This window comes from Cololabis saira, chromosome 10, assembly GCF_033807715.1.
Source record: "Cololabis saira isolate AMF1-May2022 chromosome 10, fColSai1.1, whole genome shotgun sequence".
Taxonomy (NCBI): domain Eukaryota; kingdom Metazoa; phylum Chordata; class Actinopteri; order Beloniformes; family Belonidae; genus Cololabis; species Cololabis saira.
This window is the reverse complement of record NC_084596.1, coordinates 4,192,643-4,211,361: the sequence shown is the minus strand read 5'-3', so window position 1 is coordinate 4,211,361 and position 18,719 is coordinate 4,192,643. Positions and strand designations below refer to the sequence as shown.

Here is an 18,719-nt window from a genome sequence, read left to right as displayed (position 1 = left end):
ATACCCGTATGTAAATAAATTCTGATTGATTTTTAATGAGTGGTTGTTGTTATTTCATGCAAGATTTGGTCACAAACTGATTGTTTAAGCAGAGCCAGAGTTCGGATTTCACGCCTTCAATTGTTATTCTGTAAGTGATAGTGAGATTTACTGTTATGCAGGATAATCCTAAATCATATGAGACTGATCTTCTGCTGTTTAGTTATCATTTCCCCGGATTAAGGCCCTGGGGTGGTGCCCCTACGAGAATTATTATCATTTTGATAATTCAATTTGATAAATAGTCGACTTTATTAATTATTAATAATTCTTTAATAGAATTATCATTAGCCTTTGATAACTGGACAGCCAAGCTACCTGAGTTGCACAACACATTCATCACATATTTAAGGGTTCTTATGGACATTTTAGGGTAACTCCAGCCCCCTAAAGCAGGTCTAATGGTGTCCATGTTTCCATTTCCCCGTGTTGTTTTTTGAGGTGGAGCCTCGTGGATTCACATTTTACCAGCCCTCATGAATATTGAGGTGATTATTGGTCATCAGTGAACAGTCGTTGGCTGACCGTCACTGCCAGGGTTCTTGAGAAAGCTTTGATCCAGTCAGGAGTGGGTACAAAGAGAGAGATCTGTTCATTCAAATGTCAATGACAGTTGTCATTATCAAACCTCTCCAAGTCTATGGTCTCTTTCTAAGAGAATGTTGTAATGCAATGGATGACAACACATGTCTAACTGAATATACCAGCAAAAATACACCTTATACAACACAGAGACAAATGAAAAAAGCAAGTAAGTAAATAAATGACACAGAAGAAGAAACGTGTACACTACCAAGGTTGTGACTGGGAGAATATTAAAGATTAGGAATTTTTGAGCTAGCCAGGAGTTGAACATAGAATCTTCTGATCCGTACTCAGACGCGTTATCCATTGCGCCACTAGCCCTTTTTGATTGTAACATGTGGAAACACACGTGGTGTAACAACTCAGATGTCCCAACCAAAGTAGATGGCAGTGGCCAAAGCCATAGCCGAGTACAGTGATGAAATAGAGTCCCACTCTGGGAAGATGAAAAATAATGGCAGTCCTTCCAGCCGGAGTTGAACCAGCGACTTAAGGATACCTGTTTTACTGGTTCTACAGTCCTCCGCTCTACCAACTGAGCTATCGAAGGAGGATGCATGTTGACAGTTCCATGACTTGTGTATTCTTCTACCAAGGCCCGAAACTGGGAAAAGGAAACATTTTACATTACTTATTGTCTCCCTTATGCGCCACAACAGACGAGGTGGCCGAGTGGTTAAGGCGATGGACTGCTAATCCATTGTGCTCTGCACGCATGGGTTCGAATCCCATCCTCGTCGTGCTTGTAGCAGCTCAGTGCTCAGTAGCATTGCCTGTAAGCTGCACTTTTTCATATAGTATAGAGTCAATACAATACAAGCTAAGTGCTTTTCAGAGACCAATCACATAACCCCCAAACAACTGTCAAAAAAACACTGGCCTTGAGCATTAAACGACAGCCCTAAACCCTTACGCAAGTCGCGGGAGCGCGCACGTGATCACTCTGCGAGAGGATTTTCCTAATCTTTGCAATATTACGGAGATGGAAAAAGGCTATTTTACAAACCTGATTGACATGTGGTTTAAACGACAAATCCTGATCGAAAATAACACCAAGGTTTCTCACAGTTGCACTGGAAGCCATCGCAAACACCATCTAATCCCTTCCTAAGATGCTCTGGACCAAGAATGATAACCTCTGTTTTATCTGAATTTAGAAGCAAGAAATTTCTGGACATCCAGTCCTTGATGTCCCTCAGACATGCCTGAAGTTTAACTAACGGTTCTGTTTCATCCGGCTTCATAGACAAGTAGAGCTGCGTATCATCAGCATAGCAATGAAAGTGTATGCCGTGATTCTGGATTATACTTCCCAATGGCTGCATGTATAAACTGAACAAGATTGGCCCTAGCACTGAACCCTGCGGAACACCATAACAGGTGGTTATGGACTTGGTTATTAAAGTCACTTCTGAGAGCTTCTGCTATGAAAGTCATGTCTGGTATGATCGCTGAGCTGTTCAAGGTGCCATGTTCAGGTGAACGTCTGTGTTGCCCAGCGACAGCCCCAAAACATCACTGCTCTAGAGGAGATCATGGAGGAACGGACCAATCACTGCTCTAGAGGAGATCATGGAGGAACGGACCAATCACTGCTCTAGAGGAGATCATGGAGGAACGGACCAATCACTGCTCTAGAGGAGATCATGGAGGAACGGACCAATCACTGCTCTAGAGGAGATCATGGAGGAACGGACCAATCACTGCTCTAGAGGAGATCATGGAGGAACGGACCAATCACTGCTCTAGAGGAGATCATGGAGGAACGGACCAATCACTGCTCTAGAGGAGATCATGGAGGAACGGACCAATCACTGCTCTAGAGGAGATCATGGAGGAACGGACCAATCACTGCTCTAGAGGAGATCATGGAGGAACGGACCAATCACTGCTCTAGAGGAGATCATGGAGGAACGGACCAATCACTGCTCTAGAGGAGATCATGGAGGAACGGACCAATCACTGCTCTAGAGGAGATCATGGAGGAACGGACCAAAATACCAGCAACAGCGTAGAAAACCCTGTGAAGACTTACAGAAAACATCTGACCTCTGTCATTGCCAACAAAGGGTGTTTAACAAATTATTGAGATTAACTTTAGTTATTGCTCAAATACTTATTTTCAACTATAATTTGCAAATACATTCTTTCAAAATCAGCCAATGTGATTTTCTGATTTTTTTTTTTTTTCATTTTGTTTCTCATAGTTGAAATATATCTGTGATGAAAATTACAGGCCTCTCCTATCTTGTTAAGTGGGAGAACTTGCACAACTGGTGGTCTGATTAAATACTTTTTGCCCTCCATGATTAAATTGGTGTTAATTAAACAACTTCAGAAATTAAAAGGTCAGAAAAGGCTCTGTGGCGCAATGGTAGCGTGTCTGACTCCAGATCAGAAGGTTATGTGTTCAACTCACATCAGGGTTGTAATGAACTTTCAGTTTTGTTTTATCCATCCTCACGAGTTCACCAACCAGACAAACTTTAGCTGCAACAGAAAACTTTGACATGTACCTGGAATTGTTCAAATCTGCATGATCACAATCAAGTTGTCGTCCTTCACGCACACATTAATAATAGTTTTGTCCAATGGCGACACTCACTGGGGATGCAGTGAAGTCCAACATATGAGGAAAAGTGACTTCAACAACAAGTTCACCATCACACGTGAAGGACACGACAGTCCCCACATCACCAAATAAGTTACACACGAGTCGAAATGCAACAATTTCACAATCAACCACATTAACCACCAAAAACTAAAGGTTGGTACAAAATGATGTATACTGCAAATCCCAGCGTCAGCCTTGGCTCTGGTAGAGGAACCTGCTGATGGCAGGATGCAGTACGGAGTGAGTCTTTAGGGACCACTCTGATCTGCTGGTCCAGGATGAAGACTGGATCATCAGATGATTTTATTCCATGCAAGGATTCACAATTAAATCCATGCACTCTTTGTACATGAGACGCCAGGTGCTGGAAGTCAACCTGGCCTTGCAGCAGAAGATGCTAAAACATCCAAATGAGGTTCTGGAGAGACATGTTCCTGATCACTAAAGATTCAAAACTGTTCTCACAGATCTCATCACCGCACTGGTGTTCAAATAAAATGAAGACTAGAGGAAAAGTGCATTGTACACTAAGCTAATTTCAGAAGTCACAAGAAAGTGGGACATGTGTCCTACAACGTTTCATTAGGATTCAGAGGGTTCTCCATTCAATCAGAAATGTTCAGCCTGATTCAAAAGTAACAGTGAGGATTTCTTTCAGATTACCTCCATCAATAACAATGTTTATAAGGATATGCACACCGTGATACAAGGAGCTGTGTCATCAACAGAACTGTCCAGACTTTGATGACAAGCTGGTGACGACTGTTAATTAGAATCAGGTGTGTTGATGCAGGGAAACATCTAAGACATGCAGGACAGGGGGTCCCGAGGACCTGAGTTGAGAACCACTGCTCTACACTACACAAACTTCATAAGTGTAGCCGGGCTTCTGATGTTAGTGCATTAAAACAATCATCTAAAAGAAAAGAAAAATAATGTTTTAGAGGAGGAAGATTTTTTTTCATAATGAACTTCGAGAAAAAAGTCCAAATGTCGAGCAAAAAGTCGAAAAGTAGAGATTAATGTTGAAGTACAATTTCGAGAAAAAAGTCAAAATGTCGAGAAAAAAGTTGAAATGTTGAGAAAAAAGTCAAAATGTCGAGAATAATGTTGAAGTACAATTTCGAGAAAAAAGTCAAAATGTTGAGGGAAAAGGGCCCTGTGGCTTAGTGGTCAAAGCGCCTGTCTCGTAAACAGGAGATCCTGGGTTCAACTCCCAGCAGAGCCTTTAAACTCACAGAACAAGAATTTGTAGATGATTCTTCCACATGTTTGGATCAAGTCTTCACCTTCTCCTCTCACACGGTGATTGATGAGAGTTCAACAGCACAACATTATCTTTGAGCTGTCAGTGATGGAGCACACAGGCATTTGTATTGCTTATGTATGAGACCCTGCAGAGACCATGACCTAGATAGAGACAATTAATCAAAGAAATGAAAAATATAAAAGGCATTAAAATGTCCCAAGGTGTCAAATTTGTTTGACAACAGAAACAACAGGCATAGTAAGTAAAGTATTTCAGCTGCTGAGGTTCATTCAGTAAGGCAGTGTTTCCCAACCCTGGACCTCAGGTCACACTGTCCTGCATTTTTTAGATGTCTCCTTGGATCAACACACCATTCAAATCATCAATGTTTTGCTGTTTTGAAATTAGGATGTGAAGATTTTAACTCAGTATTGCATTGAACAATTTTAAACATTGCCAACCAAGGTGGGACTCAAACCCACAATCCCTGGCTTAGGAGGCCAGTGCCTTATCCTTTAGGCCTCTTGGGCTGTGGATACCCTGATGAACTGATACTGATCCAAATGCTGCCCCTCCACACATAAACATATTTTTTTGTGAATAAAGAACCTGAAAAAAGAATAGTGTTCAAATAAATGCTGAGGAAGAGAACGATCATGCTGGTGTTGTTGACTGGTAAAAGCTGTTCTGTTCAAAGATGCTCTCAGTGGTACCAGAGGATGTACTGATGGTATCATCACAAGTTTCAGACTGAACCCTCCTGCCTCATGTAGGCGGAGTTTTAGGTCGTCTTCAGTGAGTCTGAGGAAGGATCTGCTGCCAGCTTGTGAAAGGAAGACGTGCAGGTGTGAGATGAACACCAGCTTGTGAAAGGAAGACGTGCAGGTGTGAGATGAACACCAGCGAGTGAAAGGAAGACGTGCAGGTGTGAGATGAACACCAGCGAGTGAAAGGAAGACGTGCAGGTGTGAGATGAACACCAGCGAGTGAAAGGAAGACGTGCAGGTGTGAGATGAACACCAGCGAGTGAAAGGAAGACGTGCAGGTGTGAGATGAACACCAGCGAGTGAAAGGAAGACGTGCAGGTGTGAGATGAACACCAGCGAGTGAAAGGAAGACGTGCAGGTGTGAGATGAACACCAGCTTGTGAAAGGAAGACGTGCAGGTGTGAGATGAACACCAGCGAGTGAAAGGTTCTAGTGCTGAGGAGCAGTGATGTGAAACACTGTGGTAACGAGCTGCACAGAAGTAAACTGCTCTGCTGCTCACACTGAAGTCCTCCACGGTTAATGTGCAGGTCTGGTCTTTATCTCCAAGTAGCAGTCATCTCAAGATATTTGAGATTAGAGGCTACAGAAACTGTGCAACAGGTTATTGATCATCATTCAGTTTCTATTTCTATTTCCAGCCGGTAAGGCGTAGTCAGTAAACCCTTTCCCCTTTCTTTAATTGGGCTCATTTTTTGTTTTATTGCCCCTACCGCTCGTGACTGGCAGCTCCAAGTTGACCTGGGAAGGAAACTCAAGTTCCCAGCTAAGATAGCTGCCACTTCACTCTACCCAGATATGGTATTAACTTTGGAGTCCACCAAGTAAGTGGTCCTGCTGGAACTGACTGTCTCCTGGGAGGGCCGGATTGGTGAGGCCAATGAGCACAAGAGCGTAGAAAGTGGTGTACGGACATTTTTTGTGCACTGCACTCTTTGTAAAAGAGGCCCCTGATGGATGAGTTATAAATCACAGTCTTGTCTGAGGTTAAGACATCGTAGATTTAACAAGCCTTTTTCTCCCCATTAAGTGTTGTCTGCAGGATTTGAACCTGCGCGGGGAATCCCCAATGGATTTCGAGTCCAACGCCTTAACCACTCGGCCACAACAACCACTCTAAAAGGTGGGAATCTGCAGAATCAGATAAACAAATGCAATTCCCTTTATGTAAAGATTGTTCCTCCTTTCTTCAAGGCAGGTGATTGTGCAGACTTGCATAATTCCAGGTACATATCACCATTTGGATCCCTCACACCCTCTCACACTTGATCACTTCCAGCTGACGTCACTTAAGTCTGTGAGGGTTCAGGGCTTGAGGGTTTAGGGCGGAGATTGGAATTTGGGCATAGTCTCCCTTATGCGCCCCTTGCCGGGTCCTTACCACTGGCAGAGTCCATTGTCCTTGGTTAAGTGTTCGGGCCGTAGCACCCCCCCCCTCTCCACCGCAATCAATTGAAGTGTGAATGGTCTGAAAATCTGATCCAAACACCCTAGTGGATTTTGTTGTGTCCGTGGCACCTTTTCTTTCTTTTTCCAAAAAGTTGAGAAACACTCTGGCTGCCACAGAGGGACTGTGACCCGGATTACTGTGAATGGTGTCTCCTTTGTTCTGGAAAAATGAGAGAAAGTTGTTGCATTTGGTTACTGTGAAGGAGCTGGATATGTTATCACTGGGTTTAAAGAGTTTATTTGTTGTGGAGAAGAGAGCCTTGGGGTTGGATGAGCCGGAGTGGATGAGGTTTGAGTAGTAGGTGGACCGAGTTGAGTTGAGGGCGTCTTTGTACTGGTGGAGATAGTCCGTATAGGCTTGGTGATGGATGGTTAAGCCAGTTTTTTTGAAGAGTCTTTCGAGCTGATGCTTGCAGGATCTAGTGGAGTTCAGGGGTGTACCAGGCGGCTGAGTGTGTGGAGGTGACTATTTTGGTTTCAGATAAAATGCCCAACATGCAACAAATACATCCGAATCAAGGACATTGAATCCCATGCCAGTACTGGTGGAGCAAAGTAAGTAAAAGTAAATCTTCTGATCCGAAGTCAGACTCCTTGTCCATTAGGCCATGTGGTCCACGAGCTGCTCCTCTTTCTCATTCCATGTTTGGGGAGAAACATGGAGACGAGCGTCTCCATGAACGTAACCGTTACCAACGTAACTGAGAGGTTAAGTTGATGGACTGCTGATCCATTCTGCTCTGTACACAGAAGTTGCAGAGGTTAGTGCTCAAACATAGCACAGTGAGGTGGCATGAGGCTGCTTCAGAGCTATACAACGGAGGCCCTGTGGCTTAGTTGGTCAAAGTGCCTGTCTAGTAAACAGGAGATCCTGGGTTCAAATCCCAGCAGAGCCTTTAAACTCAAATGTCTTGAGATGCCTGAAAAATCACATATCTCTGCTGGTTCTGGCAGTATTTCTCACACAAGTACTCCTTTTCTTAGTGAATGTGGATGCTCTCTGAGCCTCTTCTTCTCATATCCTGCAAAAATGTCTAAAATCATGGAATTGACCAAATCTTTCTCGACACAAGGACAGGCCAGTGCATCCAAGTGAGCGCCGTGGCCTTCGTGGCGCTCGAACCCAGAGACTGTTAGGGGGGCTGATAAGAGGGGAGCTGGAGCCGGGGAAGGCGTTGAGATGAGGGAGGTGTGGTCATCAGCAAATGTGTCCCCCAATCCCAAACTCCACCCTAAACCCTCCAGCCCTGAGCCCTCACAGACTTTCAGTGACGTCAGCGTCACGTGATCAAGTGTGAGAGGGTGTGAGGGCTCCAAATGGTATAAATAGGAATGGGACACACTTAGCAGAAGCCGGAAACAAGTCAGATAAAAACGTCTGTTTTTTTGGTTTTTTTTTTCAATAAACTTTATTTAAAAATTCAATTTACAAAATTCCTAGTCAGATCAAAATGTTACGTACCGGTATTATAAGTTTGGAATGATCATCCGGATGTTTGAAAACAAAGTGGTAGCCTATATAAAGGAGCATAAAATTCAACAAAGAACACAATTTAAACATGCGCACGGTTTTGAGTACTTGACCTTCATTGGTGCAAATTAGCCCCGCCCCTTGTTCTGATTGGTTGACATTTCATAGTTCCTATTTCCGGCCATAACTTTTGAATGGTTTGACATAAAGACTCGTGGGTGGTGTCATCAACGAAGGGAACGGGGACCGTGCACAACGAGACGAAGTGCCCAGGCTAGGACAACCAGGACAGGAGGACAGTCCGGCTGCCAGCGGCGCTGCATCATCTGTCTCCGAGAGACAGAAACAGGGAGAGGGAAAAGGGAGACACTCATGGCTGAACCACTAGTGGAGCGTAAAATCAGCAACCTGTGGACCGGGACCAGAACCACGAGTTGTAAAAACCCGTGGACGCCACCGACAACCTCCAGGGTATCTAAAAGTAAGAGGCTTGTGTCTGGGCAGAGTTAGTTTAAAGCGGTTAGCGTTGATTGGGTTTGTGTCAAAAGCTTAGAGCGAGTGTCGTGGATTCAGCTCCAGACATTGGCTCCTGAGTGGGAAACCGCAGAACAATAAAGGTACTGGTGGTGAGAGATCAAGTTTCCTTCCCTCCTTACTAACCCGCACGGACAAGTTAGTATCCCGGCGATCAGGCCTCCGATACTTTCAGTATCTGGGTGGAGAAACTTTCCACCGCAGTTTTGAAAAGCGCGTCCACTATCTCTCTTGAGGTCTTACGTGACATGACGTTGTTCCACATTTTCTTTTTGGTCTACGTAAAGTTGTCTTCCATCACTGGCCTGTCCTCTCGTCGAGAAAGATTTGGTCAATGTGTTGAGAGACGAGCTAACCAATTCCATGATTTTAGAAATTTTTGCGGGATATGAAAAGAGAAGCTCCAATAGAATCAACAATTGTATTGAAAAACAAAAAACAAAAAAAAAACAGGCAGATCCAGTAATTTTCCGTCTGCCTTAAGTCTCTGGTTCATCAATGGCGACTCCAAACAGACCACTTTGTGGTCAATTCCCGCCAAGCCGAGCTATCAGCTTCTCCAAGGTCTTTTCCATCTTATCAATGAGTTCAAAAACCACTGCCAGTCTGCGATTTAGCTCTCCCAGCGTTAGAGTCTGAGTGTTGGTCTCAGAGTTTATCCCCTCAGCCACGTCGGGCAGCTCTGAGAGGGCCAGAACAGCTGTCGACGACTTACGCATTTGTCGATATGCCAGGAAACCGCCAGCTCCAAAAAGCAGAAATCCTGTTATCATTAATTCAATTATGAAGCATCTTCAACATCCTCGACCGACAGGATCGACAGGCACATGATCCTCCAATGTTTCCAGGAGTCCATCACGTATCCGGCAAAAGATGTTACCATCCTTCATAGCTCTGTTACAGTTTTTTCTGAATCCTTAAGTACATTTTTTGCAACATTGGCTATTTTTGCTAAACTCTACACACAAATGAGAAAACCTTTCACCAAATTATCAAAACGTTATAGTTCTCTTGCAAAAGCAAACACAGCTTGATTAACTCTACACACCTTAGTAAAAATGGTGTTTTCATATCAGACAGTAAACACATGCCATCATTTACTAAGCACATAATGTGCCAACTACACACTGATGGTATGAATACAAAACACATCTGGATTTTGCTTTTTCTGTGCACAAGGTGGCTAGGTCAGTTTGAGGTCATACTTTTGTCATAGTTCTGTAAACACACAGGGGTCCAAACTTCAAGTATTGGTGTTTATTCACACTCGTCAAAACAAAGACACAGCACAGAACACAAAATAATACATTCACAAAAAAAAAACAATCAGCCTACATCATGCCGTCTCTCTGGGTCCAGCCACTAAATCTCATCCACATGGCATGCGATGTCCTCCAGTCCAAGGCACCGGGGAAAATACCTCCTTGCATGCCTGACATGATGCCTGCTCAATATCTCCACATGCCTCCTCCATTGCTTGTAAAAGGGCTGCGTGTTGATGGGGAAGGCGGTCGTGGACTTTCCAGCGCCGGGCAGAAAAGAACTCTTCAATCGGATTTACAGTAAGAATGGAGAGTATGGGGGGAGGTTGAGTGCCATGAAGAGTGGGTGATCAGTAAACCAGTTGCGGACCAAAGCAGCCCTATGGAAACTAACATTGTCCCATATGATGACATATCGGGTCTGCTCTGGCCCTTCCTCTTCCCCCTCCTCGTCCTCCTCTTGCTGCTCCTTGTCCTCTTCCTCTAACTTCCTCTAAACCTCTCGCTTCTTCACCTCCACGTCCTCTCCCTCCAACTCCTTCACCTCCACGTCCTCTTCCTCTAACTTCCTCTAAACCTCTTGCTTCTTCACCTCCACGTCCTCTTCCTCCAATTCCTTCACCTCCACGTCCTCTTCCTCCAATTCCTTCACCTCCACGTCCTCTTCCTCCAATTCCTTCACCTCCACGTCCTCTTCCTCCAATTCCTTCACCTCCACGTCCTCTTCCTCGGCCTCCTCTGATTCTTACTCTTCTTGCTCCTTCCATTGTACTCCACACAGACAGCTTACCTGTGGCTTATTTATAGTGCTTAGGCAAAATGCAAAGTGAACTAATTCTCTAAAATTGTTTTCACATGTGAAAGTGTGCCAGACAGTTGGCAAAATAGTGTAAATAATAGCCATACATGTGTATAATTTTGCTAGGAGTGTTTTGGAAATTTGGCAATTGAGTGTAAGCAGCGAATTGTGCTTACAGTTTTGCAAAGTGTGTGTTACAAAATTACAAACTGAGTGCAAAGCAGTATTTGTGCTTTTAGTTTGGCTAACTCAGTGAGTGGTTTTGCTATGTGTGTTACAGTTTTTTACAATTGAATAAACACTAAAATCTAAAGTTTTGCCCAATTATCAAAACCTTACACTCAAGGAGCAAAACTCGGCCCCAGATTTGCACCACTGTAAGCACAATGAGTCCATTCACACTTTGTGCAAAACAATACACACAGTGATTTGAAACACTAACACACATGTCTATGCATTAGACACAGAAGTATATCAAGATGTCACTTCCTTGCACTTCTAAAGCACTGACTGTCAAATTACACACACACCTATGAGCCAGTTGATTGAACACTGCCATTTGGTGTGCAAACACAAGATTGCTTAATTGTAGACACACCAATCAGGTTTAAGCACTATACAAATGCAGCAGGTGATTTCACCAAACTTAACCAAAATGGAAGGAAGAGGAAGAGGAAGAGTGAGGATGAGAGGGGGAATCGGAGAAGGAGGAGAAGGAGGCAGAGGCCATGCCAGAGGTAGAGGCCAAGGAAGAGGAAGAGGAAGACTTCAAGCAGGAAGAGGTGAAGCTGAAAGGAGAAGAGGTCCAACTTTAAGAAATGTGGAAGAAATGTAATTGGCCAGAGGGCAATTACAGTTTTTTACGATTGTTTACACACTAAAATAAAAATTTCCACACAATTTGCGAAATTCTACTCCAAGGAGCAAAACATCTCTACAGATTTGCACAACATTACACACAATGTCTGCTTCACCCTTTTTGCAAAACATTACACACAGTTATTTGTAAAACTCTACACACATTTTCACACCTTAGACACAGATAAGGATTGTGAGGTTACTTTCTTGTCATTCCAAAGCCCCGGATTGCCAATGACCACACTCATGAACAAATTGGATAAACACATCCACCAGGTGTGGAAGCACACATGTGCAAAATTGAAAACGCAGCACTCAGGTGTGCTATAAAAGGCAGCAGGTGAGTTGTCTTCAACAAAAATGGAAGGAGCTATAAGAAGAAGAAGAAGAGTGAGAATGAGAGGGGGAGCTCAAAGAGGAGATGAAACAGGTAAGCTAACCACACTGTACATTGAAACTGAATCTTGCTATACTTATCATCAATATTGTTTACTATGACATTTGACATTTGACAGTAGGCTGCATGTGTATTTTTTTAGATATATTTTTTTTTTACATAGGATTGAGGGTCGAGGACACCAAGGTGGAAGGCGCCCTATGTTCACTCGTGCACAAGAGGCTCCCATTGTGAACATGGTTTTGACCAATAATTGTATTGTAATTGTATTGTGCCTTGCCAATGAAGACATAGCCTGTGATGTGGATGAAATCTTATGGCCTCATCCAGCCAGACGGAGAGATGATGAATAGTTACAGTATTCTTTTTGCTTTTGCAGTAGTTTTTTTTTTTTTTCAGAGTCAAAGTGTATGTACTTCATGCAGTAATTTTTATTTGTTTACGGATTGTATTTGTTTCATTGATTTCATTGTTGGTTGATTACTGTAACTGATTATGGTAAGAAATACTGTAAGTATTGGAATAAATACTTGAAATATTCAGTCTGCAGCATCAGCTTTGTGCAGTGCTTGGTAAGTTTATAGTAGGCCTATTTGTGTACATTCTCCCTATATCTCAAACTAATCATGAAGAATGTTGTGGGTTTGTCACTATTTTTTTTTTACATCTAAATTATCCCTTACATAACAATGTCTGGCCAAAAATCTAGCACATGCTATTTCTTAAAATTAGTTTTTTTACAAATGTGTTTTTTATTTATCACAGCAGTGTGAAACTGGCTGCAATAGTGTCTGATCATTGAGGACTGTGTTGGTTAAATGAAAACGAATAACATTTTCATAAATATGTGTATATGTTTTGACTGAAGTGTGTATGTTTTGACTCAAGTGTGTCATTTTGCAAACAATCTAGGACTTATACAAATTGAGTGTTGTGTTTGGATAATTAGGGCCCGAGCACTGAAAGTGCGAGGACCCTATTGTATCTGTGATGTTTATTATTATTATTAGGGCCCGAGCACTGAAAGTGCGAGGACCCTATTGTATCTGTGATGTTTATTATTATTATTATTATTATTATTATTATTCTCGCCGTAAATAAATTGCCTTTTTGGAGGCCTTAAAATGCTCGAAAACTCACCAAATTTTGCACACGCTTCCAGAGTCGCGTAAAATTACGTATTTTATGGGCGACAGGCATGGGTCCACAAGAATGGGCTCTATAGCGCCACCTATTTTATGTTTTTTGACGAGCCCCACAATATGGTTTGACTTACAGCAATGACCTTTATGTGTGTATTATATTAGACAAAGAGCTACAAAAAAGTCTTTTGGACCCATGGTCTAAGTTACACAGGAAGTCCGGCATTTTGAACAGAAAATGTAATTTTTCATGAATTCTGATCATTTCTAGGCCTCGTACTTTAACGAACTCCTCCTAGAGATTTTATCGAATTGGCTCACAACTTGGTTTGTACAATCTAGACACATGGCCGACGCTAAATTGCGAAGCTTTTAAGTTTCTGCCAGAGGGCGTGACCGTAGTGATCCGGCGAAGTTTGAGGTCATTTTTAAGATTCGCCATCAAACATCAATTGGCTGTAATTCAGCAATACATGATTTGATGTGGTCGAAAACGTATGTGCATGATTGTAGGTTGAGCCTGAACCCATCTATGGTGGAATATTCAGGATCGGTTGTAGCGCCACCTGTTGGCACCAGGAATTGTCATGTCTTCTAGTTTGCATCTGTGCTCCAAACGAGATCAGTTTCTTGATCTCAAAGTTGGTGAGATAATAGGTAAGGCATTGACGATGAGTGACAGAGAAAACTGTAAGTTTGTGTCAAAGGGCGTCGCCGTTAGAGGTTGTCAAATTTCGGGGTCTCGCCATGAACATAAAAGTTGTTGTAACTTAAACATAATTGGTCAGAATGAACTCAAATTCAATACATTTAATCGGGCTTGCATTCTGAACAAGTGGATATGACAATCTTGGATGAACTCCATAGCGCCACCTTTTGGTCAGGTATATATTTTTCATCAAATTATGTGCTTTAGTTGCTGTTTGGTTTATCCAATCTTAATGAAATTGACACATTTGATTGGCAGTAGGTTCCTTGTTGACCGTGTCGCGTATCGTGGTCGTAATTTGAAAGGAAGTGGCATTTTTATGTCACTCTGTATTTCTGGTAAAATATTAATTAAAAATCAGAGATTTTGTGTAAGGAAAATTAAATGGCAGTTTCAGATAGCTTACAACAGGACTAAAAAATCATACACTGGAACATATTATTTTCGAACAACTTCGTCACTCTAAAAATTAAAAAAATGAACTAATAACATAAAAAGCTATGTCTTTGTCACAAAATGTCAAAATTGACATCCGACTTCATAGATATGTTGTTTACTATAATGAGAAAATATCTTGTGAATTTCATACGCCTGAGTGGGACCGGTGATTTTCTATTAATATTTATGTTAAATTCACTGGATTCTTAACTCTGACTGACTGCCTGCAACGGGTGACAGCCAGAGGAGCAGAGTAGAGAAAGGAGGGGTGCTCCCGCGGGGGACGGAGGGAGGGGTGGGGGGTGGGGGGGGGGGGTGGGGCTTGTTATGCGCGCGCATCTCCCGCGGGGGGGCGGGGCATTGGAGCTGACGTTCAGCGCGGCCGCCATCTTGGATAAGGTACCGACGGCCATCTTGGAGAGGCTGGCAGAGATTTAGTTATGAAACAGGACGCTGTCACACATTAAAAATACGTACTTTTATGCTGAAAGACTTTGTATTATGCTCTTTTACAAAGACATGGTATGGAATATTGATAAATGTATAAATTAATTAATTGTATAAAGAAACAAGTTTGATTGTTCATTTGAATTTATTTGAAGGGGAGAGGGGTGTGTTGTTGTATTTATTTATATATATTTATTTATTTATTTGAGAGTGAGAGTGAACTTTGTAATATTATAAGTCCTCTTGGCTTACTATTCCTATCCATTTTTCATTGACTGTTTTTTTTTTTTTTTTATAGCAAAAGGTGCAAATAAAAATATACACCGTCGGAATTCGGAAACTGATGATTATTTCTTCATCCACTGCATCTTTCATCCACTGGTGCGTTCAGGGACAATTGGAATTTACTCAATTTGGCGAGAATTGACCATTGTGGTTTCTCCTGTTTACTGGTGTGATTAGTGATATCTAAATATTGTAATCTTTAAAGGAGCTTGAGGCTCCTTTTAAGAAATGAGACTCTCTAGCGCCACCCTTCGCCATGACGGACGTTGGGGGTACTGCAGCCAACAGCGAGGCCGGCACGGGAGAACGGGGAGAACGTGCATGCAGCGTCATGTGACGTCACATCCGCAGGACAGCGCGGGAAATTCCGGGCACAATTGCAGCACATTTTGCAGCACACAGCCTGTTCAAGGCAACGGAGAGATACACTAGAGGGCTCATTCTTTTTGGTTTGGAACGCTTCATCTGACATTACTAGAAAACTCAAAACGTATACACATTTTTTTCATAAATCCTGCCTCAATCCTGCCTCATGCTCCTTTAATTACCAACTTCATCTAATTAATGTTTTTCATCTAACCTCAGTAGTGTGAGATATTGTTTCAATGGGAAACTGCACACAAACTCAGCGGCGGTTGGTGTTGTTTTTCCTATGGGCAAGCCAGGCCTGGTGATAAATTTGATTTTTCATGGTTTGCATTAATGGGCGTGGCCTAACGGCTCAACAGCGCCCACTAGAATACTTTTCTCTGCCATAACTTTTGAAAGGTTTGACATAAAGAGTCGTGGGTGGTATCATGGGACTCGGTATTGAGTCCTTGACCATAATTGGCGAAAATTAGCCCCGCCCCTTCTTCTGATTGGTTGTCCCGATTTTCTGCTATAACTTTTGAATGGTTTGACATAGAGAGTCGTGGGTGGTGTCATCACATTCTGTATGGAGTCCTTGACCTTCATTGGCCTGAATTAGCCCCGCCCATTCTTCTGATTGGTTGTCCCTTTTTTCTGCTATAACTTTTGAATGGTTTGACATAGGAAGTTGTGGGTGGTGTCATGGGACTCGGTATTGAGTCCTTGACCATAATTGGTGAAAATTAGCCCCGCCCCTTCTTCTGATTGGTTGTCCCGATTTTCTGCTATAACTTTTGAATGGTTTGACATAGAGAGTCGTGGGTGGTGTCATCACATTCTGTATGGAGTCCTTGACCTTCATTGGCCTGAATTAGCCCCGCCCATTCTTCTGATTGGTTGTCCCTTTTTTCTGCTATAACTTTTGAATGGTTTGACATAGGAAGTTGTGGGTGGTGTCATGGGACTCGGTATTGAGTCCTTGACCATAATTGGTGAAAATTAGCCCCGCCCCTTCTTCTGATTGGTTGTCCCGATTTTCTGCTATAACTTTTGAATGGTTTGACATAGAGAGTCGTGGGTGGTGTCATCACATTCTGTATGGAGTCCTTGACCTTCATTGGCCTGAATTAGCCCCGCCCCTTCTTCTGATTGGTTGTCCCTATTTTCTGCTATATCTTTTGAATGGTTTGACATAGGAAGTCGTGGGTGGTGTCATTTTTGATATGCTTATGGGGGGCGGTGGCCGTGAGTGCGAGGGCCCGTTCATCGCTGCTTGCAGCTTTAATTATTATTATTATTATTCTCGCCATAAATAAATTGCCTTTTTGGAGGCCTTAAAATGCTCAAAAACTCACCAAATTTTGCACACGCTTCCAGAGTCGCGTAAAATTACGTATTTTATGGGCGACAGACATGGGTCAAAAAGGATTAGGCTCTATAGCGCCACCTATTTCATGTTTTTGACGAGCCCCACAATATGGTTTGACTTACAGCAATGTCCTTTAAGTGTGTATTATATTAGACAAAGCCCTACAAAAAAGTCTCTTGGACCCATGCTCTAAGTTACACAGGAAGTCCGGCATTTTGAACAGAAAATGTCATTTTTTATGAATTCTGATCATTTCTAGGCCTCGTACTTTAACGAACTCCTCCTAGAGATTTTATCAGATTGGCTCACAACTTGGTTTGTACAATCTAGACACATGGCCGACGCTAAATTGCGAAGCTTTTACGTTTTTAGCAGAGGGCTTGACCGTAGTGATCCGGCGAAGTTTGGGGTCATTTTTAAGGCTCGCCATGAAACACCAATTGGCTGTAATTCAGCAATACATGATTTGATGTGGTTGAAAACATATGTGCATAATTGTAGGCTGAGCCTGAAGACATCTATGGTGGAATATTCAGGATCGGTTGTAGCGCCACCTGTTGGCACCAGGAATTGTCATGTCTTCTAGTATGCATCTGTGCTCAAAGGGAGATGAGCGGATGGATCTCAAAGTTGGTCAGATAAATAGGTAAGATATTGGCGATGGCTGACAGAGAAAACTGTAAGTTTTTCTCAAAGGGCGTCGCTGTTAGAGGTTGTCAAATTTCGGTGTCTCGCCATGAACATAAAAGTTGTTTTAACTTTCAAATACTTGGTCCAAATTGACCCAAAATCAATACATTTAATCAGGCTTCCATTCTGATATCCATTCTATATTTGGGACAGTTTGTCACCGACTTTATTCAAAATATGAACTCATTTTGAAATAAATCTTTACTTTGTCATGCAATGTCGAATTAACTTCTAACTTCGTAAAAATATTGTTGAAAATAATATGATTTGAGCATTGTATGTGCAAGAGGCGATTTATAATGAATGTTTTGAGTTGGATTAGAAGCATGAAGCTGTCTGCGGGCCGCGTGCGCGCAGACCGCGGGAACGCGCAGCCGCAGCTCCTGGAAGCTGCCGGGGGCGGGGCAGGGGAGGGGGGTTGTTGCAACTTGCATCAACATGTGGAGTCAAGCCGTCACGTCACGTAAGTTGTATTGTGGTTTTTTAATGCGTGTTGCAATTATTTTATTTTATTATATTATTATATTATTATTGAGCTTCCATCCGCGATCCCGATCAGGAGCGCGCGGCCGCGCGCGGCCACGCGCAGAGCCGAGAGCCAGTTTCTGCCCATTTCTGCAGCTTTGCCAAAAAATGCTACCTAAAGGTTTTCCACCTTTGTAGAGCCACAACTTTACTGTGTTTTACTCCCTAAACCACTTCCTTTCACCCCCAAGTGGCCCTAGTCTCTTGCCAGGCCGTCATTGTAAATAAGAATGTTCTTAATGACCTGCCTGGTTAAATAAAGGCGAATGACTGAATGAATATCAAATAAAGCCATAGAATTGTTGTTTTTTTCTCTTTATCATATAATGTTCACAAAGTGTAATGCATTCATGTCATGGGTCGTGTATTTTGAAGGATCAAATAATCAACATCCCATTATCCATTTTACATCGTGCAAGAAATGATGCAAACTTTGAAAATCGACTGTGCGCATGCGCAGAACCCAAACGTAGCATTTTTTCGGCAGGGAGCAGAAATTGGCAGAACACCGGCTGGGACGGACCTGATGCTCTGATGCGACAGGTCTCTGCTCACACTGACTGTACGTTCATACACGGACGTAATATGGGGGGGGGACATGTATCCTGCACTTTTTCAAAAGGCAGTTATGGTCCCCTGCAGTTTTTACCGTCCAAAAACAATGTTACGCTATATTAAATGGAGACAGGTCAGCACTAGGACCAAGCGGAAAACGGCCGCTCAAGCTGAAGCCTGTTGT

General features: G+C 42.7%; 6 non-coding genes across 6 annotated transcripts; 4 read left to right on the top strand and 2 right to left on the bottom strand.

Annotated features, from left to right (window-relative positions):
* Positions 1–1,085: 1,085 nt before the first annotated feature.
* Positions 1,086–1,174, bottom strand: trnay-gua (transfer RNA tyrosine (anticodon GUA)). The gene is given in 2 exon segments: positions 1,086–1,121; positions 1,138–1,174. It is a non-coding gene; the product is annotated as a tRNA-Tyr (tRNA).
* Positions 1,175–1,282: 108 nt separating this feature from the next.
* trnas-gcu (transfer RNA serine (anticodon GCU)) lies at positions 1,283–1,364 on the top strand. The gene has a single exon. It is a non-coding gene; the product is annotated as a tRNA-Ser (tRNA).
* Positions 1,365–2,981: 1,617 nt separating this feature from the next.
* On the top strand, positions 2,982–3,053 carry trnaw-cca (transfer RNA tryptophan (anticodon CCA)). Its single transcript has one exon. It is a non-coding gene; the product is annotated as a tRNA-Trp (tRNA).
* Positions 3,054–4,393: 1,340 nt separating this feature from the next.
* trnat-cgu (transfer RNA threonine (anticodon CGU)) lies at positions 4,394–4,466 on the top strand. Its single transcript has one exon. It is a non-coding gene; the product is annotated as a tRNA-Thr (tRNA).
* Positions 4,467–6,284: 1,818 nt separating this feature from the next.
* trnas-cga (transfer RNA serine (anticodon CGA)) lies at positions 6,285–6,366 on the bottom strand. Its single transcript has one exon. It is a non-coding gene; the product is annotated as a tRNA-Ser (tRNA).
* A 1,159-nt stretch (positions 6,367–7,525) lies between these two features.
* On the top strand, positions 7,526–7,599 carry trnat-agu (transfer RNA threonine (anticodon AGU)). Its single transcript has one exon. It is a non-coding gene; the product is annotated as a tRNA-Thr (tRNA).
* Positions 7,600–18,719: the final 11,120 nt, after the last annotated feature.